The sequence below is a fragment of the Myotis daubentonii genome, chromosome 1 (genome assembly GCF_963259705.1).
Source record: "Myotis daubentonii chromosome 1, mMyoDau2.1, whole genome shotgun sequence".
Taxonomy (NCBI): Eukaryota; Metazoa; Chordata; class Mammalia; order Chiroptera; family Vespertilionidae; genus Myotis; species Myotis daubentonii.
The window spans coordinates 127,302,553-127,312,578 of NC_081840.1; the positions used below are offsets into that span (position 1 = coordinate 127,302,553).

The 10,026-nt window shown below is 45.3% G+C and overlaps 1 pseudogene; it reads right to left on the minus strand.

The window, feature by feature from the left end:
* Positions 1-1,828: 1,828 nt before the first annotated feature.
* LOC132213424 (TCF3 fusion partner-like) lies at positions 1,829-2,564 on the minus strand (annotated as a pseudogene).
* Between the last annotated feature and the right edge of the window lie 7,462 nt (positions 2,565-10,026).

Sequence of the window (10,026 nt, forward strand, 5' to 3'; positions counted from 1 at the left end):
CCACTTTAAGTCCATGATGAGAATTGCTGTTAGAAAAATGTGGGTGAGGACTTGTCCAGGTATCTCCGTTGCTTAGAGCCTTGTCCCTGATATGCCAAGGTTGTGGTCTTGATGCCTGGTCAGGGCACAATCCAGAATCACCCAATGAATGCATAAATAAGTGGAACTATAAACTAGTGTTTCTCTATCCCTGTTTCTGTCTCTGTCTCTCTCTAATCAATGTTTTAAAAATATTTTTAAAAAATAGAAGTAAAAATTTGGATGAGAGTTTAAGTAAGCGTGCAGACCACAAAGAAGTTTTCCAGGTAAAGTGGCAGAAGGATGATGTTTGGCAGGTGGAACCACTATTGAGATTACAGGTTTGGCTGCAGGAACAGCAGTGCAAGGGCTGAGATGCACAAGTGAACTTGGCGGGGTTTATGAGCAGAACCATTTCAATGTGCAAGATGTGTGTAATGGGAACGTTGGGAATGAGGTGAGTGCCTAGCTAAGGCAGGCTGATGAAAGTCTTTAGTGCTATGGAAAGGACCTGGTCTTATCCTCTAGGCCTTAGGAAATATATCAGATAGAATGTTTTTAGCTTCAGATAATAGGTGTTCTAATCAATAGAGGCTGAAACAATAGTAACCAGGGTTGTTTTGATGATTCAGTAATGTCATCAGGATCCTAGTTGTCCTTTTTTTCAGCTGTGAGGTTGTCAGTGTTTATGTCTGCTTACCTGGTCAGCTACTTAGCAATGGCTCTAAAGCATCCTATTTTCACATGTCAATATGTGAAGCTGGAAGACCTGCTTTTCCTTGGGCTTTCTTTTTCCTTTCTTAAACGTTTTGTTAGCGGAGTGTTGGCACACATTATATTGCTTTCAGGTGTGCATCCATAGTGGTTTGACATTTACATACTTCATGATGTGTTCACAATGATATGTATAGTACCCATCTGTCATTGTGCAAAGTTATTATAATACTGTGGGCCGGTGCACGAATTCGTCCCTTGGTCTGTCTGGTGATCGGGGCTGATCGAGGCCTGTCTCACCCAGTCCCAATTGGGCCAATAGGGGCCTGGGGGTTAGCTGTGGGAGCACATTGACCACCAGGGGGAAGCTCCTGCATTGAGCATATGCCCCATTGTGGTCAATGCGCATTATAGCTACGGGTCAGTTGTCTGGTCATTCAGTCATAATGGTCACTTAGGCTTTTATATAGAGAGACTAGAGGCCCGGTGCACAAAAATTTGTGCACTTGGGTGGGTCCCTCAGCCCACCCTGTGCCCTCTCGCAATCTGGAGCCCCTTGGGGGCCCCTTCCCCTGGCTGCTGGCACCAGTTTTCCTCCGGTGCCCGGAACCAGGCCTTCGCTCTTCGCTGGGAGGGGCCCACACGGTGGGCGAGGGGCTTAGCTCTTTTAAAAATACTTCTGAATGTTTGGTAAATAACCCTGTAGGAATCTACTTTCTGAAACATGCTGGTTGTTAAGGGCTGATTTGGGTAATCAACAAAATGTATGTTAAAATCCTAATCCCCAGAACCTCAGAATGTACCTGTATATGGAGATAAGATCTTTAAAGAGGGGATTACATTAAATTGTGGCAGTTCCAGTGGGACCCTTAGCCCATCTCACTGAAGTCCTTATAAGAAGAGGAATGTTGGGGTCCAGCCCCAGCAGGTCCAGGGGTTCCCAAAGAAGGAATGACACAGAGGCAGCATTCAGGTTATCATCATAGCCAGGTTCTCTTTTTATTGTCCTGTTACATCTATATTTATACTATTTGATCCTATAAACATGCCTCTGTAAGCTTTTTTTTTTTTTGCATCGGGTCCATTTATTGGGGGGTCAGTCAAAGGGGGAGCTGGCTAGGGTGGGGTAGGGCAGCAGCTTGTCTGGCCCCCGAGAAACCCAACTTAAGTCCAGAGCCTCGAGGGCTTAGAAGCCAAAGTCTTCCTCCACCTTTATCTGCACGGGGGCCAGCTCCGGAGTCAGCGGGACTCCTGCCCAGTGCCCTTCCTATGGCACTCGCCGCCTCTTCCAACTGCTGGGCCCCTTGCCAGGGGCCGGGCTGCTGGCTTCTGTGGGCGCTGGCGTCCTCCTGGGCGGGGACAGCCTCTCTTTCTCTGGAGGCTCGTTCTCAGCGTTGCCTGGGTTGGGGGCGTCTCTGCCCTGGCTGCCCTCGTCCTCCAGTAAGATGGTGAACTGGCTGGCCTGGTAGTTGTCACCGTAGGAGTCCAGCACCTTCATGAGGAATCTCCGCTCCTGCTGGAGCCTCCGTGTTATCCTCTGTATCTGATGGAGCCTGTTCAGGACCCACTCCTTCGCCTGCTCAATCTCCCTGCAGCGCCGATCCAGCGCCTGGTACTTCCTGCGATTGAGTTCCTGTTGGCGCCGCCCTTGCTGGCCTCAGGCTGCCTCCTCCTCTTCGTCTCGCTCCTGGAGGCTGGAGCTCCCAGACCCCCAGACAGGAACTCCACTTCGGTCTCAAGCTCGCTCTCCAGGATGTGACCACCTTCAGCGGAGGCAGCGCCAGCTCCCAGCCGGGAGGTGCTGAGAACTCCTCACAGCCCACGGCTGCCATGGACCCTCTCTCTGCTCCAGTTCCATTTCTCCCTGGCTCCCGACGCAGAACTTCCAACCTTGCAAGCCTCTAGTTTAAAGTGGCTTGCGAAACTACAGCCCATCCGATTTCACAGCCAGGCACCCAGGCCCTGGCCGCTAAGCCTCCTGGGAGTTGTAGTTCTCTATTTCCGGCTTGCCTCCCTCGCCCCACCCCCACCCCAGTCCCAACTGAAAGGCCCTGCTGGCTGGTCTAACCCTGTGGCCAGGCATCTGAGTCACCTCGGGTCTTTATTCCTGTCCCGACACCACGCCATCTGACCATGGAGACACTCCTCTTGAGAGGCCCCTGGGTCTCCTTCTGGGTCTCCTCAGCCCAGGTACTGGATCGCGTGCCCCAGCAGCGATACAGCCCTGGTGCCTGGGTCTCCTTCTGGGGCCTGGCTGTATCGCCCCCAGACCGGATGGCGTGCCCCAGCTGCGATGCAGCCCCGGGCCCTGGGTCTCCTCAGCCTGGGCACCGGATTGCGTACCACAGCTGCAACTCAGCCCCGGGCCCTGGGTCTCCTTCTGGGGCCTGGCTGCATCGCCCCTGGGGTCCAGATGGTGTCCCCAGGCAGCTATGCAGCCTGGCCTCTGGCCCCGCCTCTGGGTGTTCTCCCATCACTGGTGATCAGTGATCTGAGAAGCCAGGCAGACATCCGCCTCTTCCCTGCCCCACCCAGCTTCTCCCATTACTGGCCCAGGGCCGGCAAAGGCGGCCAGGTTCTCTTATCACAGAAGCCAGCAAAGGAGGCCTGGCTTCTCTGAGCAAAGGCAGCTCGGTTCTCTGGCTCTTGGCTGCCACCTGGGTTTCCGATTGCAGTCAGCGGCAGGCAGCTTCTTCCCTCATTCCCCTTTGGCCTCCCAGCATTGCGCCTATGTTGGGAGTTAACTGCCAATCTTAGTTGGCAGTTAATTTGCATATAGCCCTGATTAGCCAATGAAAAGTGTATCATCGTACGCCAATTACCATTTTTCTCTTTTATTAGATAGGATTTGACACATTCTCTGTACTGTACTCTAGATCCCCGTGGCTTATACATTGTATAACTGGAAGTTTGCACTTGTTATACACATTCTTTATTTTATCCCTCTCCTCAACTTACTATCCTCTGGCAAGTAAGGGATCAGTTTGTTTTCTGAAGCTATGGGTCTGTTTCTATTTTATTCTTTTAGATTGCACATGTAAGTGAGATCCTGTGGTCTTTGTCTTTCTGTATCTTATTTCACTTAGCATAACACCCTCTCAGTCCATCCACATTGCCATAAATAGCAGGAATTCATTATTTTTTATGTCTGAGTAATATGTCATTATATATATATATATATATATATATATATATATATATATATATATATATATATATCTGCATATATATATATGCATATATGTATATAAACCCCACATATTCGTTATTCATTTATCTATGGAAGGACACAACATTGCTTCCATATTTTGGCTATTGTAACTAATGCTATGGTAAACATAGGGGCACAGATATCTTTTCAAATTCATGTTCATGTTCCTGTTGATTAATCCCCAGAAGTGGAATCTCAGTTCTAGTTCCAATTTTTTGAGGCATGTCCATGCTGCTTTCCACAGTGACTGTACCAATTTACAATCAACTGTACAGTGCACGAGGCTTTTGCTTTTCTCCATATCCTCACCAACACTTGTTATTTATTTATATGTTGATGACAGCCATTCTTAGATAATGAGCTGGTACTTCTTATGGTTTTCATTTGCATTTCCCTGATTGGTGATGTTGATCTATGTGTTTCCTTTAACCTTTTTTGAAATAAGTTTTTATTGTCTTTAGAGGAGACAAGGGAAGGGAGAGGGCCATAGAAACATCAATGGAACAAAGAGCCATCACATCCATTGGCTGCCTCCTGCACACCCCTAATGGGAGATCAAGCCTAACTGTGCCCTGACCTACAATATAACCAGTGACCTCATGGCTCATGGAAATACGTTCTATCCTCTGAACCACACAGGCTGGGCCTATGTGTTTCTTTTAAAATAGGAAGAAAACTGAGTAGCCTGCAGCTCACTTCCTCTAACATTTTATAGGCTTGGGTTACATCCCATGCTCATTCCTAAACCAGACAGTGGTCAACTTGTTACTGTGATGAGCTTAGTATAATCATTTCTCTCTTTGGAGCTGGAGAGATACCACCTTCTTTGTGTATCAGGACAGTAAACGTCCAAATACAGTTGTGGTTCTCCAGCAAAAATGAACACCAAGGTAGGGAGCCAGCAATATTTGCTGCAGGGATCCATTGCAGTTCTTGGGAGAAGAGTAAGAAGATTATATTTGACTAGAGGCCCGGTGCACAAAAATTTGTGCACTCGGGGTTGGGAGAGGAGGTCCCTCAGCCTGGCCTGTGCCCTCTCACAGTCTGGGACCCATCAGGAGATAAGGACCTGCTGGTTTAGGTCTGCTCCCGGGTGGCAGAGGGCAGGCCTAATCCTAGGTGTAACCCCTGGTCAGGCTCAGAGCAGGGCCCATTGGGGGGTTGGGGCACCACCCCCTGGCACACTCAAGGCAGGGTCCATAGGGAGGTTGCAGCGCCACTCCTGTCATGCACAGAGCAGGGCCGATCAGAGGGTTGGAGCTCCACACCCTGTCACACTGATCCCGGTGCTGGGAAGCCTCCTTGCTCCGCTGATCCCAGGGCCAGGACGCCTCTCGGCTCCCCTGATCCCTGGCCCGGAGGCCTCTTGGCTCCGCTGATCACCGGGGCGGGAGGCCTCTCTGCTCCGCTGATCACGGGGCCGGGAGGCCTCTGGACTCCGCTGATCACCGGGGCTGGGAGGCCTCTCAGCTGATCACCGGGCCGGGAGGCCTCTGGACTCCGCTGATCACAGGGGCCGGGAGGCCTCTCGGCTCCGCTGATCACCGGGGCCGGGAGGCCTCTCGGCTCCGCTGATCGCAGGGCCTCCGACTCCGCTGATCACTGGGGCCGGGAGGCCTCTCAGATCCGCTGATCACTGGGACCGGGAGGCATCTCGGATCCACTGATCACCGGGGCCGGGAGGCCTCTCGACTCTGCTGATCACCGGGGCCGGGAGGCCTCTCTGCCCTGCTGCTTCAGGGCTGTTTGGCTTCGCTCTGCTTGGAGCCTGAGTATGCCAATTAACCGCCATCTTTTAGCTTCTATAATTAAAACATTGTATCTTTTGGAGTTGTTGCTTCAGGAGCTCAGAGCCCCGCAGCTGCGGGGATCCTTGACTTTCTCCATCGCTGGGGCAACCAAGCCTCCTATTCTCAGCTGCCTGGCTGCCAGCCGCCATCTTGGCTGACAGTTAATTTGCATATCTCGCTGATTAGCCAATGAAAAAGGTATCGGTTGTACACCAATTACCATTTTTCTCTTTTATTAGTATAGGATTAGGGCCCGGTGTTTGTGTCATGAAGCAGGGATCAGCAAGCTTTTTCTGGAAATCGCCTGATTTTAGTCCCTGTGGTCTGCATATCTACTCAAGTCTGCCATTGCCCTGTGAGAGCAGTCCTAGAGAATCTGCAAGTGAATAGGCATGGCTGTGTTCCAGTGAGACTTTAGTTACAAAACCAGATGGCAGCTTGGATTTCGCCTGTGAGCCCGATTTTGCTAACCCCTCATGTAGAGCATAGATGGAACGAAACCACATAAAGAGACTGGGAGACAAATGAAGATTTTCCCTCCTTGGACTAGCATTAGTCCATTATGAAGTTTTTACCCATTTTGTGGAAATGAGTCAGGAAGCTCAATTATTTCCATTCAAAATGTTAATTTTTTTCTAATTCTATGGCTTTTTCATTTGTTTTGCTTAAAAAATTGTATTAATTTTATTAATTTAAGAAAGAACAATAACAATTAGTGGTATTATCCCCCTGTGAGAGCCATCTGTAAAGAGCTCATGTTTGACTAGGGCAGTTGACAGTAGCAAAATAAGTGGAGACAGTAGGAGGCCGAGTTCATATGATTTCCTGGTGATTGCATGTAAAAAGTGGCGAGGAGAAAGAAATCTAAGGTGACTGACAGGTTTCCAGGTAGTGCACTGGCATTTAGATCGGACATGAAGAATAGGACTTTATCAGATGAACAGGAAAGAGCCACTGTTCCAGAGGTAAAACCAGTATTTTTCCATACATGTTGAGTTTGGTAAAATATCCCTACAGTTTGGATACAATTTCTTTGACTTTTTGACTTGTCCTATGAAGATATGCTTTTGATAGGTGAGCCATGATTTCAGTTTAATAAGAAATTTAAAAAACCTTTAGAAACAAATAAAAAGAACTTTGAAATAACTAGAACCCTATTTTGGTATATATGATCATTTTTGTTTTTCTACAGTTCTCCCAATATTGATTGATTCATGACTATTGTAGAAAGGAATTAAACCCTGTTTAGTTGTATAAAATTGTCAGTGTGATGTCTTCCTTTCCTTTATAGGAACTTTGATACTATAGAACATGTTGTCAATCTTTAGGATTCTCTTATTTCTTATTCTGAGTAAATAGTAATGTTGCTTGTTTCACATTATTTTCTGACATCATTGCTTTCTTTATCCCTTTCATGTCTTTATTCCAATAGTTATAAATCTGCGGCACATTCAAAAACAAGCAAGGACTGAAACAAAATCAAACACAGGTACTCTGAAATCAATTTCTGATTATCATCATGTATAAAACACCAAATAATACCAATTTTACATAATGCAATTTTGTTAGAGGTTCCTAAACCTACACCTAGGTTTGCTAATTCCCAAGAAAAATTTATAGGAGTCAGCATATAGTTTTACGCATAAAAAAAGATTTATTTCTGGGAAAGGCCAAAACAAAATCAGAAAGAGAAAAGGTGTGTGAGAGAAAGTGTGGAGGGCACCAGGCACAAGCTTCCAAGAGTCCTCTCCCTGTGGCGTTACCAGCATGTGCTGAGTTACTCCAGTGTCTAATTCTGACAACACACATGAAATATATCATCTACCAGTCTTGTTAGACTCAGTGCCAAGGTTTTTATGACACTATAGTCACATGTGCGTCTTCCGATAGCATGTACCAAACTTCTAGATTCCAGAAGAGTGATGCAGGGAGCCACTCTTCTCAGTTAGGGAAAGGTGGAAACCCTCCCAGATTCAGGTTCAGACACCAACTGAAGGGCAGCCAGTTAAGCAGGACTTTCTAAGGATAGCAGTCTTGAGCCTGCTGTAGGAAATGTTTCTGCACAGCAGGTATAGCCCTGACTGAATTTTTGGTGTTGACACAAAAATTTATTTTTAAAACAAGCAATATGATAATGTAATATGGTACTGGTTTGTCACAGCATCCGTAATTGCTTGCAATGCTGGTTACTTCTGTGATGCTTGGTGGGTATTTAACAGGTATTTGGCCGTAAATTACTAGTATAATATTAGGCAATTTTAAGGTTTCCTTTTTATACAACCAATTTTTCAAGACGATTTTTCTGTAAAATCATCATAATGATTTTTTATTTAAAATTAGAAAAACGTGTCTTTTAATTATATGGATGATTTAATTTTAATTTATGTCATGCTAAATCTATATCTATATCTATATCTTATCTATATCTATATCTATATCTATATCTATATCTATATCTATATCTATATCTATATCATCTATATCATCTATATCTATATCTATATATCTATCTATCTATGGAATATGATAGTTAGCCTACCATCACCACTGCTGAGGAGGAGGCTGCATCATGACAGCTCAGGAGGAGCTGAGCAAGCAGATGGGCGGGAGGGGACTGCTTACCGCCCCCACCCCAGCCACACAATGCAGTGGCTGCTGCTATGCTGGTCAGGTGCAGGTCCTGGCCAGCAGGGCGCCTCCTCCCGTGATTACAATTGCGCGCTGGGCCTCTAGTTTATAATAATAAAGCAAGATATTCAATCATATCAGTTATATTCCTGCCCTAGTACACAGTTAAAATTATTGGCTTTATTTATGTCTTTCCATATGTTTCACTAAATTGTGGGAATAATACCAATTTTCTGGTACTTGAGTTTTTCTTAATTTCCAAGGTTGACTGTGTCTTGAAAATAGTACTAATGTGGTCATGTATGCTAATAACACATTTTTCACAGAAATTCATAAGCCTTACTTTTTAAAGCAGTATTAGGTGCACAGCAAAATTGAGCAGCAAGTACAGAAAGTTCCCTTAAACCCTATATCCCCCACACACAGCCTTGCTCATTTTTGACATCCTGCACCTGAGAGGTACATTTATTACAATGGGTAGATGTGCATTGATGCATCATTATAAACCAAAGTCCATAGTTTATATTAAGGTTCACACTTGGTGTACATTCTATGGGTTTTGACAAATGTATGATGACACGTATCCACCGTTAACAGTACCATAGAGAATCACTTAACTGCCCTAAAAATCCTCTGTGCTCTCTTATTCATCCCTCCCTTCTCCCTAGTCCCTGGAAATCACTGATCCTTTTTACTGTCTCCACAGTTCTGCCTTTTCCTGAATGTTGTATAGTTGGAATCATACAGTGGGTATCTTTTTAAATGCTTAAAAATTACATCCAAGGTATTTGGATGTAGTTATCCAAGATGTTCTTAGTCTTTTGTGCTTTGTTGTTGTTGTTCATCAGCATAGGCTCTGCTGACATAGACTGTACAAGCTGAAAAAATGACCTCACGCACTCTTGCAGAGCACTAACTGTTTGGACCATCCTGAGCTATGATGTGGGCCCAGGTAGACTCTAGCACTGGAAGGGGACAATCTCATATCGTTATATTTTACACAACCGGAACCACAGAATCTTTCCTACTTATCTTGCCGACGGTAATGCGGCCATAAACACTGTTCCTATGTGTTGCTGTGCTGCAAAGTGTAGTGCCAGCGACCAAGCTTCCTTGTGATGGGGTGTTTCATCCTGAACTGGCTAGTCCTCACTGAGGAGCTGGAGAAGTTGTATGTGTTAGAGCAGAATCAGTGTACTCTCTTCTAACTGCTCTTAGTGGAAGAGGCCCAGAAAACTCATGCTATTTACAATTTTCACTGTTAGTCTATGGTTCTGCTTCAACCAGTGAAACAATTTTCTATCAGTCTGGTGGGGTTTGGTTAGGAATATGTTCATTGTAAATAATAGTTCAAAGGTAAGTATCAAATTTTGATAGATGCCATTCTTTTTTTTCTTGTATTTGGTATATGTTAAAAGAGAAAGTAAATGTTCTTAATGTGTTAATGGCCTACCAATAATGTGATTCATATTCACTCTAGTATAGTCTTCAGGTGTGGTCCCAAAGGAATACTTCCTAACAAAGCATTACTCCAGTACTTTTAAAGTCCAGGTTTTTTTTTATTGTTTTAAAATGTATTTTATGTTTTTCTTTAATAGTGGATGAGAGCTCTGAAAAAGACTCTTTAAGCAGGTAGGATTTTATGGATTTTTAAAACTATATGTT